This window comes from Lissotriton vulgaris, chromosome 10, assembly GCF_964263255.1.
Source record: "Lissotriton vulgaris chromosome 10, aLisVul1.2, whole genome shotgun sequence".
Lineage (NCBI taxonomy): Eukaryota > Metazoa > Chordata > Amphibia > Caudata > Salamandridae > Lissotriton > Lissotriton vulgaris.
In genome coordinates this window covers 799,400,618-799,414,955 of record NC_141698.1, presented here as the reverse complement: position 1 = coordinate 799,414,955, position 14,338 = coordinate 799,400,618, and positions in this window count along the sequence as shown.

Here is a 14,338-nt window from a genome sequence, read left to right as displayed (position 1 = left end):
CTGCCAAAAAATAACCAATATCGTGTACTACGTTGTTATCAATGAACCACGCTTATGGTTTAGGGCTAAGTGTAACACTAACAACCCATTCTCTCCTGATTAACATCCTTCCTTAACCAATATATCTCATAGTAGTACTTGCTAAAAATCGGGCCAACCATGTTAATTCAACAGATGCTCTTTCTGGATGATAGCATTCAAAATATTGCCACAGTTTACTATAAGCAAAGAGCTTGTTTACCTTCTATTTAAAACCACGATCTAGGATCTTAAGCACTCGTAGACTCGTTGCGGCTCGGGGAGTACACTCGTTGTGACTTCAGTTTCTAAAATTAAAAACATCTCTATCAACCACTTTAATACTGAACTATGAGGCAGCAAATCCTATTGTTCTCACACACACTCATTACCTTCAGTTCCACTACTTCTCCACCTCTCCTTTTGCTATTATATCCAACTCTCCGCTGTTCACGAGTCCCAAACTCCTATAACGAGTTAAGTGCAAATAAGCACTTGTTTTTTTAAAGGACATTACTCAAGTGTATCTAGAATTACCGTCTCGCCAACGTACCTTCCATTGACGATATCCACGCTCATCTAAACCAGATCAGCTTTCCTTTCCGCCAGCATTACACGCCGATAGAGTTTAAAACCTTCCTGACAGAGTAATCAATAAGCATGGGCGACTTTTGCGAATTCGCGATCCGCAAATTTGCGGATTTGAGAATTCGCGATCCGCAAAATTAGTGAATTTGTGCAAATTTGCGGATTTCTTTATTTTTGCGTGTTCGCAGGGCGCTTGGCGTGTTCGCAGGGCACTTTGCGTGTTTGCAGGGTTTTTTTGTGCGAGACCGCGATGCGCCCTCTGGTTCATCACTGCCACTCTCTCGTTTTTTGTGCCCTTCTGCCCTCTGCCCCACTCGTTTTTGTGCCCTTCTGCCCTCTTCCCCACTCGTTGTTGTGCCCTTCTGCCCTCTGCCCCACTCGTTGTTGTGTCCTTCTGCCCTCTCCCCCATTCGTTGCTGTGCCCTTCTGCCCTCTGCCCCACTCCTGTTTTATTTTAGAATGGCGCCAGCAAGCTGCCGGCGCCATTCTAATATAGTTACTCAGTTAGCTTCATCAGGAAGCACTAATAGATAAAATAAAGCAGGTGCTCGAGCACCTGCATTTTATCTATTAGTGCTTCCTGTTGAAGATAACTTAGTAACTATTTTAGAATGGTGCTGGCAGCTTGCCGGCGCCGTTCTAAAATAGTTACAAGCTTCACATTTGAACTTTTGCCCCCGGGATCCGTTCCGCTCGCGGATTCGTGGATTTTTGGCAAATTCGCGGGAATTCGCGGATCGCGACTTTGCCGAAAATCCGCAAAATCCATGAGCGGAACGGATTTTCGCCCATGCTTAGTAATCAACAACGGACTCCAGCTACCTCTCGTTTCCAAAAAGAAAGCGTCGGTCATCTTAGAATGGTAAAACTTACATCGGCCTTAATCGCTCACTTAGGTTGTTGTAAAAGTGTTGCTACCGAACAAATGCCACTCAATAAATCAATAAGAAATGCAAAATAAAAGGTGCCGGTGAGCTGAACACAAATGTGACGCTGAAATCAAAATGAAAAAATAAAGTCCCAAATAGCAAGCATTGTAAGTATAGGTTCAAAATGACTGCATCTAACTTCTTCTTTATAAATGCATCTGCCTAATCATGAACCTTATAACACATGTTTATACAATCAGGACCTTGTACAAATACATTATACAAATATATATTATCAATATGATCTTAGTACTCAACAATGCATTCTGAAACTGAAGCTAAATCCTGAACTGGTGCCCATATATATCAATATGTATCATGTATGACAGGCCTAATTAAATGTCAACCTGAACTTAACAGCCTAACCGAAAGCTGTGCTACTACTTGTCTTTCCTATGGTTCACGCACATAATTAATCTCATCCTGAATCTAAACCTGGGAGTGCTATTCAGATATTATAACCACTTGTTATGGACTTTCATGTTTAACCTGACCGTGAACTGTGTCACTGCTATTACAAAAAGAAGATCATGTCTAAATCATAATTGAGACTTTTTGGAACCATGGTTTCCAGAAATTTAATCCACCAAATCTCCCTCTTGGATAACCATTTAGCATTGTCACTATCTTGTTCTGACTTGATCTGCTCTAGAACTTGAAACCGCAATTGTGGGATAGTATGATTCATTTCAATCCAATGAGTAGCCAAACTCGAAGTTGTTGTTTTGTTGCGGATTCTGCTTTTATGTTCGGTGATACGCACCTTTATCTTGCGCTCTGTCTTGCCTACATAAAGTTTTCCACAAGGGCATTTGATACTATAAATGACGGATGATGAATTACAATCTGTCTGACTCTTCAATTTAATGTTTTTGTCTGTTTCTGGATGTAAGATCGATGTTCCCACTATTACATTAATGCAATGCGTACATTTTTGGCATTTTTTCATCCCTGGATTCACACTCTGTGTGGTCTGTGTTGTAATGGTATTATTTACTAACTCTTTTAAGTTTTTACTCCTTGTGTATGCAAATAGAGGCTTATTGGTGAATATTCCTTGAAAGTCTTCATCTTGTTGTAGTCACTCCCAACAATTCATTAATTTTTTTTAATTTGCTGCAATTCTGTAGAATATTTGGAAACAAACACCAATCTTTCCTGTTTATTCTTCAGTTTAACTTGTATTATTGTGTCTCTGGTTATTGCTTCCATTCTTAGTTCTGCTGACTGAACGATATCACATGGATACCCGCGGGCTGAGAACCTGTTTTTTTGTCTTTCAATCTCATTGGTGAAAGCATCTTCAGTCAATGAAATGCGTTTATTACGCAAAAATTGAGAATACGGTAAATTATTAAGTAATGCTTTTGAATGAAAACTGCTGTATCGTAAAACATTATTGCGATCTGTAGGTTTGTGATACACAGCGGTTTCCAAATGACGATCTCTGATGCTTATTAGAACATCCAAAAATGGGATCTCAGACTTATCGATGGTGTGTGTGAATTGGATTCTCAAGTTTCTTGTATTGAGTTCTCCAATTTTATTGATTAATATAACTTCTGGCCCTCTCCAGAACACACAAACATCATCAATGTATCGTTTGTAAAAAATTGTATGCTAATTCCAAACTGCATCTGTAAGGATGTGATCATTTTCAAATGTTGCCATGAAAGTATTGGCAAAAGCTGGGGCTCCTGAGAACCCCATAGATGTACCACTTATCTGCAGAAAATAGTTTTCTTTCCATTTGAAGTATGAATGCTGCAAACAAAATTGTAACAGTTCAAGTATAATCCACAGGCATGAATGGACTCACAGCTATCTTCAGCAGACTTGAGACCCCTACTCAATGGGAACCTGAGTCATTGGTTAGTGGCTCTTACTGCTGACAGCAGCAACAACTTGGTGGAATGTGTTAGGGACAACATGCTCTGAAGACACCAGATGACACCTGATAGTTGTCATGCTCACTTCTGTGTCTCCCAGAGTCTCTACCCTCTACCCATTGATGGATACCCGCTGACTGTATGTCTTAGTACTGGCAGGCATGTGGGTTCTCTGTAGCATCTCTTCATCACCCAGGGATGATATGGTAATACTCCACACTCCCCCAAAAATGTCTGGGGCATCTCCTTACTCGATGACTGTCTAGAAGGAATGCTGTCACCCAAACCAGGCGTGTATTCAGAGACAGGCAGTGGTACAGAGTAGTTAAAGTAAGGAAATGACAACTTTCTAAAAGTTGGCATTTTCAGTCTTCCAATTTAAAATCTGACTTCACCATAATTTTTATTGTGAATCCAGAGACACCAAACTCCAAATCTCTATCTTTTCCCAAATGGAAATCATACTTATAAGATGTTTTACAGCAATCCCAATCTTAACTTGTGGGAGAGATAGGCCTTTCCCCAGTGAAAAATGAAATTAGCCATTTTTCAGTACCAGGGCATGTAAAACTCAAAAAGGACAAGTCCTACATTTGAAATAGATTACACCCTGCCCACAGGGCTACCTTGAATCTATGTTGGGGTAACTTATATGTAACAAAATGTAAGGTTTGGGCCTGGCAAGTTGGTTAACTTGCCAGGTCGAAATGGCAGTTTAGACTGCACACAAAGGCTCTGCAGTGGTCGGCCTGATCCATGTTTAAAGGGCTGCTGAGTGGGTGGCAGAATCACTGCTGCAGGTCCACTAGTAGCATTCAATTTACAGGCCCTAGGCACATATGGTGCAATTTACTAGGGACATTTAGGTTAATTAAATTTGCCATTTGTGGATGAGCCAATTTTGCCATGTTTTGAGCACAGAGCATATTCAAATTAGCACTGGTTGTTATCAAAGTGCCCAAAATACTAAAGCCAGCAAAAATGAAGTTGGCAAAACAGGAGGTCAGAAGGCAAAAAGTCAAGGGAAACCACGCCAAGGATGACAGGTCAATAGTCAGGTAAGTTGAATCCCAACGTATCACAAATTTAAAGTTTGATTATACCCTGGTACAGTACCCCAGGACAGAAAATATTGTTGCATAATGTGGTAATCATAATGTATATAGATTGACTTTATATTTCTCATTAGGCAAACATAAGTGGGCCAGAACAGTCTACATTTCACAGGTTTTAGCATGCAATACTTGGGATTTGCAAAGCCTTGTGAGCGGTATCTGTATCCCTCTTTTCAAACAGATAATTTGATATTAGAGTCTATGTGCTGGATAGTGGATTAAAAGCTGGGTCTTGATTTTCAGCCTCTGCTCAATTACTTCACAAATCTTTTATTCTATAAAATAAAGCATTTTGGTTCATTTCATCAAATGATATTTGACATTCTCAAGGCAGCTTTAGTATGGCCTATGCTGATTTTGAAAAGAAAAATGTTTTCCACACCTAAAAACAGTTCACGATATTGGAAAGGTCACAATATTTAAAATATCGAATTTAATAGTCCAAGTTTAGGTCCGTACATAACCAGAACTCTGCCCTCGATTTTCTTAAATTATGCAGCATTTTCTAGATGAACAATCACACTAAGCCACTTTATTTGCACTGTTATAAAGTACAGATAATCATGATTATATGTTCTTTTATTTAGCAAAGATTTCTTAGCCACATGTTTTAAGGAGGGCACTTTGACAGACTTAAAGGAAAATCGGTGGGACAAAGATCAAGATGTGTTTGATGCAGGTAAGCGTGGCGGTATGGGCGGTGAAGTCGACAGATGACAGAATATGATTTATTTATCCCTATTGCATCATCTGTCAATTCTCCCCCTAAAAGCTCCTGCCCTGACCCACCGTGCATACCTGCACCGGCCGTGACTGATAACATCACAAGTGAACAATCAGCCATTATTTTAGTTAACAGCATGTGATTCATCTCCTTGAACCTGGACTGGTTGAATTGTTGCTCCCTGTAGCCACTAGAATAAGACTCTCCTGGACAGAGATCTGTAGTCTGCTTACCGGTAAGAATTCCTTAGCTTGTTTGTTGCAAAGATTGTACCATTTCCCCAAGATGTCTGAATTCAATGAAAGATATAGAGACATATGATTGCTATAAAAACTGACTAGGCATGTTTCGTTCTTGAATTTTCACTTTATTAGGGGTTGGATTGTGGGCAGAAGCTTTACACAAAATTATATTTTCTTTTTCTTAAAGATATGCTGAATGGCTTAAGCTGGTCTTGTACCAAACATTTTGATTAGAAGGTGCATTCTCTGCATCAATCAAAATCCCAGAGAAAAGTTTCATCTTGGGTTTAATGGCTTTGGACCCTTCATGTATCTTTTTTGTCTTATCAATGATGACCTTCTTAATGCAGAGCCTATCATGTAGTATACCTCTGACCTCTCTTTATGGACATCGAACTTGCATCCTATCATTGTGCATTTTATCGTGAGCTGTCTTTAATTATCAGCTGTGTTCTGAAAGTATTCCTCAATGTGTTCACACAAGAGACAAAAAAAAACATGCTTCAGCAGATAAAGGGCATGATATTAGTTGTTGGTTCCTCTTTAGATTACAATGTTCACTTGATTTGAGGTAAAGCCTAAGGCAAATAAAAATACTTGCATTTGCTCACGCTGCACATTGTTGTGTTTCGTTAATATTGTGGAGTGACAATGTTTCTCAGAAGGCATTGAAGGTTGTAAACCATTGAGATTGCAAAGATATTTGTTTCCTTAAGTAACTACTTTGTTGTGTGTGAATATCAGCTCCTTGAATGGGTGATCAAATTGTCTTGAAGAGTGTGGACCATGTGCTTGTACGTAAATTGACATTGCACATATATAAGCACACAGAGCTAATCAATCAACCAATCACAGAACTTGTAAAGCGCACTACTTACCCGTGAGGGTCTCAAGGCGCTGCGAAGGGGGGGGGCGGGAGAGGTGGCTGCTGGAAGGAGAAGGATCTGCCTCTGGAGGTGGTATGTTGGATTCGTGGGATGTCGGCGAGGGTTAGGCTGGCGGAGCGGAGCTGGAGGGCGGGGTGTAGAAGTTGAGTCTGTTGTTCAGGTAGGCTGGTCCGGAGTTGTGGAGTGCTTTGTGAGCGTGGGTGAGGAGCTTGAAGGTGATGCGCTTGTTGATGGGGAGCCAGTGAAGGTCTCTGAGGTGGGGGTGATGTGGCTGCGTCGGGGGAGGTTGAGGATCAGACGGGCCGAGGCATTTTGGATGCGTTGTAGTCGCTGTAGTTGTTTGCTCGGGATTCCCGCGTAGAATGCATTGCTGTAGTCCAGCCGGCTGCTGACGAGGGCTTGGGTCACTGTTCTTCTGGTTTAGATCGGGATCCACGTTTGGGTGCCTCACTTACAGATGTTTCAAGTCCCAGTAAAACTGTAAGCATTGTTCTAATGGTCTGCCCCATTCTGTTCATTTCAGGAAAATGTGAAGTGTATTTTTACAATCGATCGAGGATTGCTTTATGCTTTATTGTTGGCTACTTCCTGGATTTGAAGCTGGTGGCTTAAAATTCTTTGTTAGATTAGGTATTTAACAGACATATTTCATTAGGGCAAATAAAGAACAAACACTTTTTGGATAGTATTCATGGTTTGATGAGGTGCCTTTCACTTTAAAGTCTACAGAACCATTTTGCTTCTTACAACAATGAATATCGGTTAAAAAAAAGAGCATAATATCTGCTAAATGTGGGTGCATGTTGTGAAACGCTATGCCCATTAGCATTACAGAGGTGATAGCAAATTGGGACTAGGTGTAGCATGCTGAATATCTTCCAACAAAAGCGAATAGCAAACTGCCACGTTCAGAGGATGATGTCATCAATAATGCTATTATCATTCAAGGTGTCATCATTGATGTAATCAATTATGTCATTTAACCTGTTCATGAGTGATATAATATGTGAGTTCGTAAGCAATATTTGACGGGAGCACAAGTTATATTTAGCTCACTGAAACTGTAATTGCCAAATTCCAGGGTTTTTTAGGTTTTGAAATTTTACGTTTTGTGTCAAATAACAAATAACATCATTTGAACGTTTGTTTTTTCAGTGAATTTATGTTTTTTCTGATGAGCTTCTCAAGGAATAGTTAGATCGAATGCAGTGTGGAGTGCTAGACAGGAGTTGTTTTAAAAGGCCTTTAGAATTAAATATACCTTTCAAAACAGCATCCATAAAGTCTCTCTCTTAGCCTCGTATAATCTTTTAAAAATTCAAAAATATTCTAGTACTCTGACAGCTTCAATACCTCTGATCCAATTTCTTGAACTTAATTGTCCTTTCAACTCTCTTTAACAAAAAGCACTTTGAGACAAGCCTCTGAGCTTCTTGTTGTTCTATGTGATTTGAATCCATATGCTTGCATGTTTTTGTTAAACTAATCTTAGATTCTTAAACATATTCTAATTGTGTTTTTCTTTCTTTCGCAGGAACACTTCTGGGGAAGAGTAGCTTGTCCAGCAGATGTTGGTGAGGACCAGATGGTTAGTATTGCTAGGTCTGTATGAGCTACATGAACCTCGGGAAGTGGGAAAGGCAAACTTCTTTTTCCTCCTGGAATGCTGATTGCCAAGCAGGTTATGGTTGAAAGGCCATGCCTTGAATGGGTTTGAAGTCCAAAATGCCTCTGATATTATGAGAGCTTGTGAGTCCACAATGGAAAGTTCTATTTGTTTCAAGACCATGCATCATCCCACAAGTGTCCAATCAACAATGTCTCAGGGATCAAGCCTTTACATCCCACATAATCTAAAAGCAACTTAATAAATAACACCTTATTATTGGGACATTTACTCAAAACGTTTGCCAAGAAAGAAAAAAGCTTTCTCCTTGCCTGCATCTTGTGTCTCCAAAGATTGGCTGCACAAAGCAGATTTATCCAGTTGCGTAACATATTTTCTGCATGGACATGACAGATTACAGATTAACACTTCATGTATGATCATTCTATGCCATCCCTTGACCCTCTTTTTGTAGAATTCTATATTTTTGGGAGAATTTAACCTAACCACTTTGAGCAACCCATTTATCTTTGCTTGTTCCTTTCCCTTTGCCACCATTTTCAGATCTTTTTTAAATTGGAGAATCTACCCCTGGACTTAACTTGCTTACAGCTTTTCAAATTCCATGCACATTTATTACCATCACCAAAGTTATTAGCAAATTAACACTTTATTGTCCCACCCTCATAACTGTGACCCCTCTTGATTGGTGTGCACGCAACTCAATTAGGGGTGGGTGGATTTTTTTATTCCGTTAGTGGAGTAATTTAGTAATTCAGCATTATTCATGTTTTGAAGAATTACTAACTAATTCTGCCATTCCACTGGTCAAATGAAATCAGCACTGTAACTGTACTTTAAACAGGGTTGAGAGGGAGAAATCCCTCTACTTTTAAAAACCACTACAGATGAAACTTTTATCTGCAGTGATTTTTACACATAAAGGGACTGCTCCTTCTTCCAGCTGTCTTCAACTGCTTCTGAAGTATATATAACCCTTGGTGGCCTTACATAACTATGTAAGGGCACTGAGGGGTATGCACTGGAGTGTATACCCATCGTTGTCCTTACATGCTTATTTAGGAGCACCGAGGGGTATGCACTGCACTGTAAATATACACAGTTATATAAGAGCACCAAGAGGTATGTACAGCACTTTGCAGTGCCCACTCTGTCCCTTGGTGGACTGTAATTCTGAAGAATTTTATGGAATGAAACTCTGGCAGTTCTGCCCACCCCTAATCGCAATATAACAAGAGCAAGCTAAACAAGCAATGGGTCTGCAAAATTGTGTGCAGGTCCAAGATAGGGCACCAAAGATATTGGGAAATAAATAATTTTTGTCTCCCTTTAACTCTGACCTCTTTGCCAGACCTGCCCAAAACCTCTACTGGGCTTATTTTGCTAAAAGGCTGTCAACCATCATGCTGATTCAGTAACAGATGCCAAAGTTATCAGTAAATTAACAAATGTATGACCCACCCCATTTCACTCTGCACCTCCTTGTTGCATTTGCATGAATATAAATATATCAAGAGTAAACTAAACATTATAAACTTCTGCCAAATGCTGTGCAGATCTTGGGCAATGCAACAAAGTTATAAGTATATCAAAGATTTTTTGAGACCCCATTTAAATTTACTCCATCTTGGTTTGTATAAAACTTTACATAGCAATGGAAAACTAAACATATAAGAGATTTCCCAAATTTCATTCCAATTTCAAACAGTATCACAGTTATTAGTAAATGAGTAAGAGAACAATTTTTGTAGCCCATTCCTTGCATCTTCCCCAACGGATGAATACAAAAAATTGAATATAATAGGAGCAAGCAAAACATATTAAATGCCTGCCACATTGTGTTCATATTCATTAAACGGTACTCATGTTATAAGAACATATATATGTATGTATATATATTCAAATCCACAACTCCACCACAGAAAACAAAGCCAGACTCCCATTCCAGTCAACCTTTATTAGGCAATTTATTGGCAAATGAGGTACGAAATATATGCATCTATATCAGATATCTCATTAGTATTATGGTACTGAAAGTTCACCGCTCGAAATGTTCATTGATCATCCTGTAATAGGTAAGTATATTGTCACCAAACATATCATGCCCCATCCCCAGATTGCCATTACAATATTTCATTAGCCGAATGTTCCATAAAAAGGCAGTTACATCAAGCCACATGGACCCGCTTCAATCTGCGGTGGTACGTCTGCCCGCTGGTTACCGTTATATTCAAATCCACACTTCCACCACAAAGAACAGAGATGCACTTCCATTCCAGGCGTCCTATATTAGGCCATTTATTGGCAAATTAGGTACAAAATATATGCAAAGCCCAGCACGTTTCAAACCTTACAGTCCTTGATCACAGGCCAAATGGTTGACAATCTTTGCAGGCTAAGTTTTCAAACCTCTCATTAACATAATTCCAATTGATCCCATATGAGCGTCATAGTGACTCCTACCTCACTGATACATTATGGTATTGAAAGTTCGCTGCTTGGAATGCTCATTGATCATCCTGTAATAGGTATGTATATTGTCACCAAATACATCATGCCACATACCCAGATTGCCATTACAATATTTCATTAGCCGAATGCTCCATAAAATGGCCTTTGCATATATTTCGTACCTGATTTGCCAATAAATTGCCTAATAAAGGATGCCTGGAATGGGAGTGGGTGTTTGTTCTCTGAGGTGGAGGTGCGGATTTGAATGTATAGATTAATATATACATCACTAATTGGAATTGGACGCAATCACATTGAAGATCTGTTTTAAACCGACCCTTATCAAGGGGGTTTCATATTCATCAACAATCAACGTGAATACAAGGAAGTTTTATTTAATGCCAAAGAAGTATCACGTATGAAAGAATAGGAGAAATTAATAATTCATGAACTAAAAGGAGGTCTATTGAAGGATACTAAAAGGAGCAGGACGGCGATAGGATACTTATATGAATGCCCTGAAGAAGCGCAATGAGGCGCGAAACACATGTTAGCTGTTTGCTGTATTGAAATCTGTATGCTGCACTGTATGAAGCTTCTAAAAGTATGAATAAAAGAATTATAAAGCAACAAAGTGGGAAGACATCTTCATTGTGTGTTGAAATCTGAGCATTTGTTAATGTTATGATATATATATATATATATATATATATATATATATATATATATATATATATATATATATATTTTTTTTTTTTTTTTTCACTGAAAAAAACATGGGTTTCAGGGGTGATATAGTTAGCTGCACATTTCACTCGTAAAAAACCATAGAAATTCCCCGTTATAGTTAGTTCAGCTAACTATGACTCGCGCCCCACAATGCACTGCTGATGACGTCACATATTACATCACTCATGACCTGGTCAGTGACATCACTGATGACATCACTGATAACATCTCAAATGACATCACTGATGACATCACTGATGACATCATCCGGTGACTGTGTGTTTCTGTAAAGTTTAAATATGTTTCATATATATAGAGAAAGGCGTATTGAAGAATGAGTGGTTGTATAAGTGTCTGAATGGATGATTTAGTAGGTGCGTGACTGACTATAGAGTGATTAAACATATCTTACTGAATGCATGGGTTAGTGACTTAACTGTGTGAATGTCTGTATCCGTCTGTCTGTTGTTGTTTAAGCAGCTGCACGGGTTTGTAAATAGCTAGAAGAGTGTCTATATGAGTTGATTGGTTGTCTGAGTATCTGTATGGTTACCTGAGAGTTTGTGTGGGTGGGGTGTGGGTGACTTTGTGCCTAGATGTGTGAGTGGGTGATTCACTGGGTGCATGGCTTGAAGAGTGCATCTGTGATGGACTGTATGGGTGGGTGAGTGGGTGTATGGGTGTATTAGTGAGTGAATGTATATCTCAGTGGTACATGTGTGAGTAACTACATATGTGAAAGTCAGTATATATGTGTGTTAGAGTATATACATGGCTATAAGTGAGAGTGTGTGATTCAGAGAGTGGCTGTATGGATGATTGTGTGCTTGTATCAGTGATTGTATAAGAGCGTAAGAATGTGCTAGTATTTGTATGATTAAGTGAGCTGGTGTGTGTATAACTATATAGGTGAATAAATGGGAGAATGATTAATTATTTGCATGACTGACTAGGTGTGTGAGTACCTCTATGGATGAGTGGTGGTGTGTGAGTGTCTATATAGGTGTATGAGTGCATATGATAGTCCTGTACTTAGTGACCATAAGTATGAGTGACTGTACAGGTGAGTGAGTGGATGTGTGTGCAGACCTAAGAATCAGTGAGTGGGTATGTAGTTATTAGTGTTGGAGTTTCTATGATTTTGAGAATGGCAGTCTGTAATTTAGAGTGGGTGTATCAAAAGTTATATTAGGGTGAGAGAAGGTGCATCAAATTATCACATGAATGATGTCATCAGTGGTGTCCTCAGTGATGTCATGAGTGATGTAATATGTACCACCATCAGCAGTGCATTGCGGGCACAAGTTATAGTTTGAACTAACTATAACGGGGGAATTTTTATGGTTTTGTACGAGTGAAAAGTCCAACTAACTAAAATGCCCCTGAAACCTATGGCTTTTTCAGTGAATTTCTAAGGTTTTTTAAATGCTAATTTCTAACTATAACGTACCTGAAACCCATGTTTTTTTCAGTAAATTTCAAAAGTTTTTTAAATGTTAATTTCTAACTATAACGTGCCTGAAACCTGTGGTTTTTTAAGTGAATTTCAAAGGTTTTTTATATGCTAGTTTCTAACTATGCTTATAGAGGTAGGACATGTGAAGAAAGAAGAAAAAATGCAAAGAAAGAAGCAAAAGAAATGCAGAAAGAAGCAACAGAAGTCCACAAAGACGAAGAAAAGTGCAGAAAGAAAGAACGAACAGAGGAGCAGAATGAAGACTTGTTGCAAAATCATCCTGTGCCCACAACTTTTTCAGACGGTACTGGTGGTAACTGACTCTGACTAGCCAGGCCTAGAGCCAGTGCTATGCTAAAAGACACTTAGAATACAGTGAAAACACCTACATACACTAGGGAACACTAGGCATTGGGGTACCCCTGTAATTAGCATGACCTCCTCTGTAAGGCCCTAGTACATAATGGGGCAGGGGGATTAAAACTACCTTTAACCCGTTCCGTGCATACAGCACCAAGTGAGACACTGATACAGATATTTACATATTTAAACATTACTCGCTAACACATGTATTCACTAAGATCACTTAATAAGTCAATTACATAATCTTTTACAAAAACGTATTTACCCATTTATTCTTCCATCGACCTTTAGATATACATATATAAAAAGTATTTAGATTTCAGAAAGACACACATTCACTGGATGATGTCATCAGTGATGTCATTTGAGATGTCATCAGTGATGTCATGAGTGATGTCACTGACCATGTCATGAGTGATGTAATATGTGACGTCATCAGCAGTGCATTGCAGGCGCGCAAGTTATATTTAGCTGAACTAACTATAACGGGAGAATTTCAATGGTTTTGTATGAGTGAAATGTCAATAGCTAACTATAACATGTGTGAAATCTATGGTTTTTTCAGTGAATTTCTAAGGTTTTTTAAATGCTAATTCCTAACTATAACGTGTCTGAAACCTATCCTTTTTTCAGTGAAATTCTAAGGTTTTTTAAGTGCCAATTCCTAACTATAACGTGGCTAAAACCTATGTTTTTTCAGTGAATTTCAAAGGTTTTGTAAATGATCATTTTTAAATGTATTAATTGTTATTTTTTTATAGTGATTTACTACATTGTTTTAAAGTATTTATTTTTAAATATTTTATTTTTTAAATTACATTACATATTTTTTATATGAATTGAAAAAAAATGTTTTAAAAAATATTGAAATTGTAATATTTGTTTTTTTTAATTTTATATTTCTTTTAATTTATATATATTTTATATAGCAGGCAATGATATCCTATGGAAGGAAATTCAAGTTACTGGTAAGTACGGTTAAAATTACTTTTTACGAACAGTACTGGGCTGAAAGATGCAGCAATGAGGTCTCTCCTGATAACAAGTGAGTATTTTGGAATTCGTAGTTCGGCTGATTTCAGAGGAATTTTTTAAAATTCCAAAACTCCACACTTCGAAGCATTTCCAAGTGAAACCAGTCAATGTTAGCCTATGGAAGGAAATTCAAGTTACTGTACGTATGGTTAGAATTACTTTTCAGGATCAGTAGTGGGCTGAAAGATGCAGCGCTGAGGTCTCTCCTGATAACAGGTGAGTAAATTGGAATTCGTAGTTCAACTGATTTTAGAGGAATATTTTAAAGTTCCAAAACTCTACACT